The sequence below is a fragment of the Pinus tabuliformis genome, chromosome 8, assembly GCF_031772625.1.
Source record: "Pinus tabuliformis cultivar Carrire ecotype Pingquan chromosome 8, CPIR1, whole genome shotgun sequence".
NCBI lineage: Eukaryota > Viridiplantae > Streptophyta > Pinopsida > Pinales > Pinaceae > Pinus > Pinus tabuliformis.
Genome location: NC_142294.1, coordinates 895,815,195 through 895,827,915, shown reverse-complemented (window position 1 = coordinate 895,827,915; position 12,721 = coordinate 895,815,195). Strand labels below are relative to the sequence as shown.

General features: G+C 36.3%; 2 pseudogenes; both read left to right on the top strand.

The window, feature by feature from the left end:
- The first annotated feature begins 7,109 nt into the window (after positions 1–7,109).
- Positions 7,110–7,949, top strand: LOC149238431 (putative pentatricopeptide repeat-containing protein At3g13770, mitochondrial pseudogene; annotated as a pseudogene).
- A 105-nt stretch (positions 7,950–8,054) lies between these two features.
- Positions 8,055–8,522, top strand: LOC149238430 (pentatricopeptide repeat-containing protein At2g22070 pseudogene; annotated as a pseudogene).
- Positions 8,523–12,721: the final 4,199 nt, after the last annotated feature.

Here is a 12,721-nt window from a genome sequence, read left to right as displayed (position 1 = left end):
TTGTGCGTTCATTTAAAAAAAAAAAACCCTCCCCTATTCATACTCAAATAATCTTCTTAGATCCGCAGAGCATCCTTTTGAACTGTTATCTAAAATCACTTTTAAAACATAGGTCCGAGCTTTTTCAATAAATAACCCAGTCAACAGAATGCTTGACGTTCGATTTCCTTCTTCTTCCACTTGGCCCTTCATCTTCCTTCTTCACTCGTGCTTTGGCTACCTTTCTTCTTCTGCTGGACCTTCCGGCTTCCTTCATCGATCGCTTGATCTTCGGCTTCCTCTGCGCTCACTTGACCTTCTTCGCTCAATTGATCTTTGGTTTCCTCTGTGCTCACTCGATCTTCAGCTTCTCGATCTTCGACTTCCTTTGTCTCTTTGAGTTCACCAATACTCAAAAGACACGTTCATTTGGAAGAGACGCCGAATTAAAATACATGTTGCATATTAAAATTATATCAAAGAGGCCCATTTTTAATATTCATACAATAGACTCATTATTTACAGAGGATTTCATAGGAGAGAATGTACCCAATGAGGTCACACATCCTTGTCATCAATCGCAATCGTAACTCTTAACATCATTGATGTAACATGGCCGATATTCATACTGCCAATGAAATGGATGTGATATAATATTAAACAGTCGTCAATAGATCCGTTGGGTCCATAGCTCCATCGCAATCGGCGCTCTGTTGGGTCCACAAGTATTATCACAATCATGTCATTTATTGTTCAATTGACCTCCTATGTCATTGGCTGTTCAATTGACCTCCTATGTCATTCGTTGTTCAATTGCAGTTCAATTGACTTCCTATGTCATTTGTTGTTAAATTGACCTCCTACATCATTTTCTATTCAATTGATGTTCAATTGCTGTTGAATTGCTATTCAATTGACACATCATTTTATGTTCAATTGACCTCCTGCTATTCAATCCACTTGGGTCCTCCATCTCATCATATCATCATATATCAAACTTTAATCACTATGAGCATTATGATTAGTGGGCATCAATGAGAAATCATGTATCAAAGAATTTTCCATCATAAACACTGCTATATTGACATCAATGACAACCTAGATTAACACATCTTATAGTATTCCAGCAGAAGCATAACATAAATGAAATGAAAGCATAGAAATAAAAAATGATTTTGTAACTTATGCAGAGATAGAATCAAACTAATCTCTATTCCTCAGTTTCAAAGAGAGATTTAATTACATTGTTTTGCATTTTCAAACTTCCCCCACATTCAATTTCTGAGCCCCCTTTAGAATGTTCATTTCTAATTTTTATTCCCGTCTCTAAACCTTAATTAACCCTATTAGTTTCAAATTATTTTTTGAAACATTTTTTTTAAACTATTTCCTTTGTAAGAAATTTTAATTATGTCTATATATATATATATATATATATATATAACATTAAAATAAAACCTTTGTAATTGAAATCAACCCATTTTACAAAAAATTACTAGATGCCTTCGGGCTTTAATATATATATATATGTGTGTGTGTGTGTGTGTGTGTGTGTGTGTGTGTGTGTGTATATATATGTGTGTGCGTGTGTGTGTGTGTGTGTGTGTGTGTGTGTGTGTGTGTGTGTGTGTGAACATTATTTTCCTTAAAATGAAGAAGTTTAATGTGGGCCCCAAGCTATTGTCGGGTGCTATGTAGAAATGAGCTAGAGGTATGCTAACTTCAGTGGAAGTTAATGGTGCATTTGTGTCTTCGTTTAATTTTTCAAAACTACATGTGGTTTTGAAAAGTTGTAAACCACTTTGCGCCCTCCTCCATTAGTGGTTTTTTAAAATTGAGGCGAGGGGTGGCGCAATAAATCAAAACCATTGATTTGGTTAATTGGTGGTTTTGTCATACAACTTTGCGACTCCCCATCCCTTATTAAGATTTTTCAAGGCAAGGATCATCGCATTCCATTGCATTTGGAGATGAAATGATTTATATTGTTGATCATGTTGACATGTACAAGATATATAATCCCAACTTTAATTCATTTTCATTCAAATTTTTTTATTCTCTATGAGGAGTCCACCCCAACCATTGTCAAAATCTCGTGAAATCATATTAATGGTTTTTGGATGGAAATAATGTTTGGTAGTATTCTTGGAGCATCAACGCAATCTTGGCCAATCTTCTTGGATTTTGTTGCCTATGATCATGCCTCCATATTCATCAGTGATTACAACAATAGCATAATTCTTGATTATTTTCCCATGAACTCCTTCTTCTGGGAGGAACATTTTGAGTCAGATTTCATTTCTGAATTGAGACATAATGTTGCTACTTCAAATTTTCCCAACCTTGGTGATAGCAAGGTTTTTTCTCTAGTTAGGGTAGCTACTTAATTTTATCTATCTTCACGAACCCAAATTATTTCATCTACATTTACACTTAGTTTCGACCATAAGGTAGCACGATCAACATTAGAAAGTTCATCCACTTCATGTATCATGCTTAGAACTGGTCTTATTGTTCCCTCCTCTCGAATTAGAAAAGTCAAAATATTGATGCTTAGATCTATTTCATGATAGTTATTTGTGCTAGTGGTTTAATGCTCAACAAGTTCCCTTGACATCTGATCATGATAACCTTCATCCCCATATACTTTGAATGTTATAACATACAATATACTAACAAATTACCTTACTCAAGTATACTTGGAGACAGCCAATGACTCCGCAAGACCAAGAATGGCTGCAAATTCATCATCTTCTTAAAAACTGATAGACTCGCTGCCCCAACTTTTAGTATAATTTTTTCTGGAAAGCGTACCAAAAATTCTTTACTTAAGTTGTTTCGCACAAGCAACCCAAACAACAAGAATGGTTGTTATTGTATTCTCCAAACTTGCAAAATATATGTTAAAACCCTATAGAAAAATGATATGCAAACCAAGAGACACACATAACAATGAAATAAGAGTGTAACAACCCAATGGAAATATGAAAGAAACTTTTATTTTATTAATCAAATAGAAATTTTACACTTGATGAGGAGATATTGTAGACTTGGGTCTACGAATCCCCCTTTGTCGGATGGGTCCTTTTGTAACCATGTGCCTCAGCTCCGACGTTTCTCTCAATGATTGTATGCAATGGGCAAAACTTGGTTATGGAGGCTTGAAGCCAAAGTGAGAGCTCAAATGTCATAGGATGATAATGGGGACAATGATATTGGTAATAGTGAAGAATGAGGAGAAAACCCCTCTATTTATAATAAAATATTGAGATAGATTGAGATTTACAAAATAATAAAATATTATAGACTAAATCAAAATCCAACTGCTGTGAATATTTTATTATATTTTTTGAGAGGGAAAACATATTTGAAATTTTCAAATTTATTTATTTATGAAATGGTTAAATTATTTAACAAAAAAATGATTTAATAATTACTTTATGATGATTAAGTCATTTAAATAAGAAACAATTATTAAATAATGATTTAGTAATTATTTTATGAGACAAATGGGGGATGAATATGGAATAATAAATAAAAATGATTTATTTGATTATTCTAGAGTGATTAAATAAAAAATGGTTAGAAATGATCATTAAATAATTACTTAATAATTCTTTCGAGAGAATATTAAATAAATAATGATCTATTTAATTATGCTCCTAAGCTTTTTGGATTTTAATGACAAATAATTTAGGAAATTGGTTCATTAAATTATTTCCTAAGGTAAAACTAGGTTTTAATATGTAAAAACCCATCCTACAGGGTTATTTTGATCAACCCAATAATACATGACTAGGTGATCATTTTTTGCTTGATAACAGATTACCTCCCAACATAAGAGTGTGAGGAGCACATTGTGTGACAGAAATACGTTGTAGGTCCACTTTTATGAGACACCAAAGGTGAGTCATAGGGAGAGAGAGTGAGATCACTCAAGTAACAAGAAGGACTGAAGTTGGAGGGGGTGAGACCTACTTGTGAGATAAAAGTATCATTTTATTAATGAGTACAACATGTCAATGAGGCGGGGGAGGTATACCAATACCTATGAGATCACTGAGTACAAATGATAATAGTGTTCCTAACAATGTGGGTCTGAGGTACATATTACATGATACATGATATGCTGGCATCAATGGGGCAGAAACTGATACAATGAGATAATGAGTCCCTTGTACATAATTTCCTCGAATGCAGTGGCCAGGATTGATACAATGAAGTACGTCGATTTGAATAAATGAGACATAATTCTCCCATGTTTAAGTTTGCAAAACCACATGTGGTTTCGGAAAGCTAGAAACCACTTTGCCCCCTCCTCCATTAGTGGTTTTTGGAAATTGAGGTGAGGGGTGGCACAATAAATGAGAATCATCAATTTTGTTTGTTGGTGGTTTTTTCATACAACTTTGTGACTCCCCATCCCTTATTAAACTTTGTCAAGGCATGGATTGCCACATTCCATTGCATTTGGAGATGAAATGTTTTATATTGTTATTCATTTTTACATGTACAAGATCTATAATCCCAACTTTAATTCATTTTCATTCAATTTTTTTTATTCTCTATGAGGAGTCCACCCCAACCATTGTCAAAATCTCGTGAAATCATATTAATGGTTTTCGCATGGAAGTAATGTTTGGTAGTATTCTTGGAGCATCAACGCAAGCTTGGCCAATCTGCTTGGATTCTCTTGGCTATGATCATGCCTCCATATTTATCAATTCTTACAACAATAACATAATTCTTGCTTATTTTCCCATGAACTCCTTCCTCTTCTGGGAGAAACATTGGAGTCAGATTTTATTTCTGACTTGAGACATAATGCTCCTACTTCAAATTTGCCCAATCTTGGTGATAGTAAGGTTTTTTTCTCTAGTTAGGGTAGCTACCTCATTTTATTTATCTTCACGCACCCAAATTATTTCATCCACATTTACACATAGTTGCTACCATAAGGTAGCACTATCAACATTAGAAAGTTTAGCCACTTCAGCTGTCATGCTTAGAACTGGTATTATTTTTCCCTCCTCTCGAATGAGAAAAGTCAAAATGTTGATGCTTAGATCTATTTCATGACAGTTATTTGTGCTACTGGTTGAATGCTCAACAACTTCCCTCGATATCCGATCATGATAATCTTCATCTCCATATATTTTGAATGTTATAACATACAATATACTAACAAATTCCCTTGCTCTAGTATACCTGGAGACAACCAATGACTCTGCAAGACCAAGAATGGCTGAAAATTCATCATCTTCTTCAAAAACTATAGGTTGGCTGCCCCAAATTTTAGTATAAAGTTTTCTCGAAAGTGTAGCAAAAATGATTTACTTAAGTTGTTTCTCACAAGCAACGTGAACAACAAAAATGGTTGTTACTGTATTCTCCAAACCTGCAAAATAAATGTTAAAACCCTATAGAAAAATGATATGAAAACCAAGAGGCACACATAACGATGAAATAAGAGTGTAACAACCCAATGGAAATATGAAAGAAACTTTTATTATATTAATCAAATATAAATTTTACACTTGATGAGGAGAGATTGTAGACTTGGACCTATGAATCCCCCTCTATGGGATTGGTCCTTTTGTAACCATGTGCTTCGGCTTTGACGCTTCTCTCAATTATTGTATGCAATGGGAAAAACATGGTTATGGAGGGTTGAACCAAAAGTGAGAGATCAAATATCATAAGATGATAATGGGGACGATGATATTGGTAATAGTGAAGAATCAGGGAGAAAACCCCTCTATTTATAACAAAATATTGAGATAGATTGAGATTTAGAAAAGGAGTAGTCTAACAACCCAAAAGAATTGCCCAATTTCTGTTACCACTCAGAAAAACGTCCAGCTCCGGCCTCAGCCACCTTTCGCGAGCTCCGCCACCGTTCCACCCACCACCGTGGAACATTAATTCATCTGACAGAATTCTGAGCGCGGGTATGGCAATTCGAATTTGCCCCAAACCAATTCCCATTTCGCTCATTTGCATTCGAATTTTCTCAGAGAAGAAAACTTGCTCAACCATCCTCAAGGCCAGGCATTCATTTTGGGCTACATGAGGACAGGCTTCTAGAGTGGCTTTCTGACGGTCCATAATACTGCAAAGCGTATCATGTTCGGCTTTTGTAAGGGAAAGATGTGCCATCAGTGATCACCTCACAACATTTGAAGGACGCAAATCTCTGTTGGTACATGAAATGAAGCTAAACTATTAGCCAATGGCATGGCAAGGAATTTCATACCATTATTGGCACAAGTATGGAGATATTACAAGAAACACAGACTTTGCTATAATCGTAATATCCGACATTGTCTCGATTATCAGAGTAACTTGTTATTTACGACTGTTGCTTTTACTCCGGGCAATGAAGTCACGCCATCGTCAATGCCAATGAAAGATCACTCGGCAAAAATGGATTCTGTGAAGCGAGCAGAGATATTAAAACATTCTGTGAGCAAGGAAAATTGAACGAGGCAATGGGTTTTTTACATGTTATGGATCAACAGGGAGTTAAGCTAGACCTCGCTGTTTATTATTCTCTATTGCATACGTGTATTGACATGAAAGCAGTAGTAGAGGGCAGGCTAGTTCATGAATATATGATCAAAGATGGGTTTAAACCAGATACAAATTTGAAAACCAAACTTATTATCTTGTATGCTAAATGTGGTAGTCTTGTTTATGCACGCCAAGTGTTTGACGAAATGTTTGAAAGAAACGTGGTCACATGGACTGCCATGATTGCAGGATATGCTCAACATGGGTATGCTGAAGAAGCCCTATTGTTGTTTTCCAATATGCTAAGGGTTGGAATTAAGGCTAATCAGTATACTTTTGCAAGTGTTATGCGGGCTTGTGCGCGATCATGAGCTCTGGAACAGGGAAAACAGATACACAGTAGCATCCTTAAGACAAGATTTCGGTTGTATTTATTTGTGGAAAGCGCTCTTGTTGATATGCACTCGAAATGTGGAAGTATAGAGGATGCACGCCGAGTGTTTGACAAAATGTTTTAATGAGATGTGATTTCATGGAATGCAATGATTGCAAGTTATGTTGTGCAGGGGGATGCTGACAAAGCCTGGAGACTCTTCTGTCTAACGCAGTAGGAAGGAATGAAGACTGATCAATTTACTTTTGGCAGCATACTACGAGCGTGTAGCAGCTCAACAGCCTTGGAAAAGGGTAGCCAGGTTCATGCTTGCGTTATCAGGATGAGTTTTCAATCATATCCTGTCGTGGGAGGGGCACTTGTTGATATGTATGCCAAGTGTGGCAACATGGACAATGCATGTGTTATATTTGAATTGATGTCCCCAAAAGATGTGATCGCTTGCACGGCGATGATTACTGGTTATGCTCAACAACACGGTCATGATGAAGAGGCATTATCAATCTATTATGAAACGTGGCGTGCTGGTATAAAACCAGACCATGTTATGTTTTCTAGTGTTCTCAGTGCATGTGCTGGCCTTGCAGCCCTGGAGCAGGGCAGGCAAATCCATGCTCACATTTTTAAAGTTGAATCTGAGTCGTATATTGTTTTGGGGAACGCTCTTGTTGATATGTATGCAAAATCCGGGAGGATAGAAGATGCACGGCATCTCTTTGACACAATGCATGAAAGAAATGTGGTTTCATGGACTACCATGATTACAGGATATGGCAAGCATGGTCATGGAAAGGATGTTATCCAACTTTTTGAGCGAATGCAACAGATGGGCATAAAGCCTAACGATGTTACCTTTTTGGCTGTTCTGTCTGCCTGCAGCCATGCAGGCTTAGTGGATGAAGGATGGCAATATTTTAATTCCATGATTCAAGATCACCATATTACTCCAAGAGCAGAGCACTATGCCTGTTTGGTTGACCGTCTTGGACGAGCTGGGAGCCTACATGATGCACATAAATTAATCAAAGAGAAAGTGTGTTTTGAGCCCAATGCTTCAATTTGAGATGCCTTGCTTGGTGCCTGCAGAATCCATGGCAATGTTGAGCCAGGCAAATTAGCAGCTGAACACCTGTTTGAGCTAGACCCCCAAAACTTTGGTAATTATGTGATGTTAGCAAACATCTATGCGGCATTTGGCAGGTGGGCAGATGCAGTAAAGGTTAGAAAAATGATGAGGGACAGAGGAATAAAGAAAGAAACTGGCTACAGTTGGATTGAAATCAAGAAGTGTGTATATACTTTTGTCGCAAGGGATAGATCACACCCTCAATCTGAGGGGATTTATGCAATGATAGATAACTTGACTAGTCAGATGAAGGAAATAGGGTATTTACCAGACACAAACTTTGTGTTGCATAACATAGAGGAAGAGCTGAAGGAATATATTCTTTGCCATCACAGTGAAAAGCTGGCCATTGCTTTTGGGCTTATTAGCACACCCCAAGGGACACCTGTACGAGTTGTAAAAAACCTTCGTGTCTGTGGTGACTGTCACACTGCCACCAAATTCATCTCCAAGATTGTTCAGAGGGAAATTGTAGTTAGGGTCAGGTGTTCGAACTTGGCTAACTGCTGAATTAGCTTCAGAATGTGAGGAACATCTTCTTTGTTTCTATTGTCCTTCACTGTGCCAAGTGAGGTAGTCAAACATTTAAAAAATTAAACCAAATAAAAAACTTTAAAACAGTAAGTGCATATGATGAATTTTGAACCACCTTCCATACAGGAACACAAACTAAGCATATAAACGAAAGAGTATTGTTGAAGCAAACCAAGTTCACCATGCTAAGATATTCAAAATTCAAGTATTAACAAAATGTGTAGAAATTGAAAACTGCTATTTAACATGACAGAAAAGGCTTAGAAAATTTTCCTCGTTTTTTGCAAGAGGTTTTTAACCCAGGTATGATACATAAAAGCTTGCCATAAATGTTCCAAGTTACATGTAAGAAGTGAACATTCTTGTATATCAACTGAAAGCAGAGGCAATCCAAAGAGTAATTATAGATAAACCAACCTGTATAACCTTTCTGTAGATTTTATCTTATTCGTGCAATCCAATCAGAAGAATAAGAATCAAATTTAGATTGAACAAAGTTATCATTATTTCATTAACAATCTAACAGAGAAATGAAGCAGCGATAATACAGAATCCTCATTTGTTTATAATATTTCCAAAAGATTATATCTACCTTGGAATTTATCGCATTTCTAAGTGATCTACATATTTCTATTAACAAGTTTAATGTAAAAGGGAATAAACTAGTAACTTTCGAAACAATCACAGGAATAATGATTTTGAAAAACAGAAGAAAACACATTTTTTATCATTCCTTGGTAGCAAATGTGTACAACTTCCACCATTTTTATGCTCCATATATCCTCATTATGTTTACATTCTTGACAAAACCTTTAATTTGCATTCACTGTGCTGTGTGATTGGCTTCTGTCTAGTCTATATAGCACCAATTAAATTTGGCTTATTTGCATTCTACAAAATTAGGCCTGCAGCATCTATTCATAGAGCAATCATTTTTAACTAGGCAAGAGTTCAAAGCTTCTAAACCTGACAGCATATGTAAAGAAGAGACTTATAAAATACTACATCATTCAAGCAATGAATTATGAACTGGAGAATAGCTAAAGGCCAATAAATCGTCCAACTAGCAGCATCCATATCAATTTAAAGACTGGATACAACATGGACAGAGAATTTTGAGCTGGTACGAGCTTTTTTGCATTAATCCTGAGAAGATTTCCCTTACCACCAACACCTGCCATGCACAGAGTTTGAATATATTTTCAAATTCAATTTATAGTTCAAACATTATTACCATGTCGTATCAAATTTGATTCCCTCAAGTTACAGACTTCTCATCAAGGGAAAAAACAACAATTTGAAAAACAATTTAAATTTTACAGAGACTAATTCAAATTGCAGTTCAGAATCCTCTCTCTTTCCATCTTCAGTGGAAGTTTGACACCGAGAGACACAAAATGTTACCCACTTTCCAGCATACATTGACAATCACTAGACCAAACAAGTTTTGTAAAAATTACACAAGCAAAATTGATTCTGCTCCTTAACCTTGCATTGATTGCCAATCCCACTACCTTAGATCAACTTGCCACTTGCCATCAAAGTTAAGTGGGCAGTTAATGGTAAATCAACAAGGGATACAATCCATTGTTGCATAGGGACGGATTCATGGAAGTCTTACCCGGATAAGTGCCAGGCTGACAGCATACCTTAACAATCATTAAAGCACACAACTTTTGCAAGAATCACACATCAGCTAAATTGATTCTGTTCCATCAGCTTGTGTCTGCTGCCAATCCCACTACCTCATATCAACTTCCCATCAAAGTTCAATTGGGTATGGTAAATCAACAACAGATAGGAGCCATTTGTTGCATAGGGACAGAATCATGGATTGTAATCGAACATAATTGTTTGCTCTTCACTAAAATTACAAGTTTCAAAACCATTGGTCATAATAGAACACACAGTATGCACAATATCCTATGTTCCACCAAGTTTCCAGGGCAGCAGAGTGCGTGAGTGAGTGGAGAAACACACGAGGGACATGTGGGAAACCCCAAATTTTAGGGAAATTCATGGGGGACAGGGGGGCATCAGGGCCCCTAACATAGGGATCCCCATATGATAAAATCTCAACAATAGCAATTCAACCCATGAAAATTCATCAATGTACAATCGAGTGGAAATGCTACAATCCAAAATCTATAAAACTGTTAAGTCCACTGAAATATGAATGGGATATGAAATTTTACTTTCTCCATATGAAGTCCAATGAGATTGGCACCTCTCAAACATCTTGAAATAATTAATATTACCATTAATTACCAAAGTCACAAACTCCTCAAAATTCAATCCCCTATCTTTGTTCTGTCTTATCAGGTCAGGAATCATTTCCCATGCGTTTCACCTTATCTTTATTTTGTGGATGGTGGGGTGGAGCTGGGCAAAAACATCCCCAACACTCGGGAATCGTTTCCCTGAGCTTCCCCAAAAGTGGGACATACAACCCCTGAAGTATGGGAAACACACTAGGGGGCACATCCCCATGGAACACTGACAATATCTAAACCAAACCCACTAACTAATGAATTTAATTAATATCTTCGTCCATCAATCCATTCAAAATTGGATTTTAAAATATAATGCCAAGTTGAATTGTCATCAGCCCCAGCAAATACCAGCCTTTACCATCTTTGTTTGTCATATATCACTTGCCAGTCATTTGACATGTGGGATGATCCTTGAATACTGGGTGTCTACCACTAGTTGCTCTCTTCTATCAATAATGAAATGTAAAACTATGCAAATTGCTGAATTGCAGAGCATCCTCACATAATTGATACGCATACTAGACATGGCCACAAAACTCCTTCCATAGTTCCCCCCTTTAATCACACCCTCAATCTCCTAGTCATTATACAGGTGTGCTGCACAATAATTGTCCTAATCAAATTCAAGCCCAAATACCTATTTCATACTACTCTATGCAATCACTTCAACTCTAATTTATGCCATAGGTGTTCCCAGCTGTAACAGTAAAATGATTGAAGTTACTTGCCATCAAAAGCTCACCACACAGGATTTATTGTTTTTCAACATCAATCATGATGCAAGGAGTACCTGAATGGTGGATGGCGATATACCCTCAGGGACTTCATGTACAAAGAGCATGTAAACAAGCTCCTATGATCCACCGATGCAATTAACTGCAGTCAGCTTCTTGCAGGAGATAAGTCAAAGGCAACACTATGATAAACAAAGCCCCGACATTCACACATATAGTTATGGAAATTGTCAAATAGTTTGATTGGTATATGTGAAAGTCACAGTAAATATAGCATGAACATTTTATGTCTACTCCATATACCCATCTTTCTTGCCTTTGAAAAGAAATATAATTTGATGCAATTGTTTTCCCAATCTAAAACAAACTGAATATAATAGAATTCCAGATATTCCCATTTACAATAGAAGAAAACAAAAAGTTGATTTAGGATTGATAACAAGAACCATAAAGCAAAGACAATAGCAAGAATGAAAACAAATGAGCTTCCTTCTCATACCAAATGAGCTTATGCTAAGATCATTTTTACTGAGCATTAGTAATCCTCAAAAGATGAGCTTGAATCCTTTTAATGGCAGAAATGTGTAGTGGCCAGTGGATATGCTAAAAAGGGGGTTCTCTTCTCTGCAACAATTCTCCAATAAAAGAAATAATTGAAATCTTACAGTAATGCCTGCTTACCAAGTTCAAGCTGTGTAGAACTGGAATCGTGGGGTAGTTTGATTGGTATATGTGAAAGTCACAATAAATATAGCATGAACATTTTATGTCTACTTCATATACCCATCTTTCCTGCCTTTAAAAAGAAATATAATTTGATCCAATTTTTTCCCAATCTAAAACAAACTGAATATAATAGAATTCTAGATATTCCCATGAAGAATAGAAGAAAACAAAAAGTTGATTTAGGATGGATAACAAGAACCTTAAAGCAAAGACAATAGCAAGAATGACAACAAATGAGCTTCCTTCTCATACCAAATGAGCTTACGCTGAGATCATTTTTACTAAGCAATATTAATCCTCAAAAGATGAGCTTGAATCCTTTTAATGGCAGAAATGTGTAGTGGCCAGTGGATATGCTAAAAAAGGGGTTCTCTTCTTTGCAACAATTCTCCAATAAAAGAAATAATTGAAATCTTACATAATGCCTACTTACCAAGTTCAA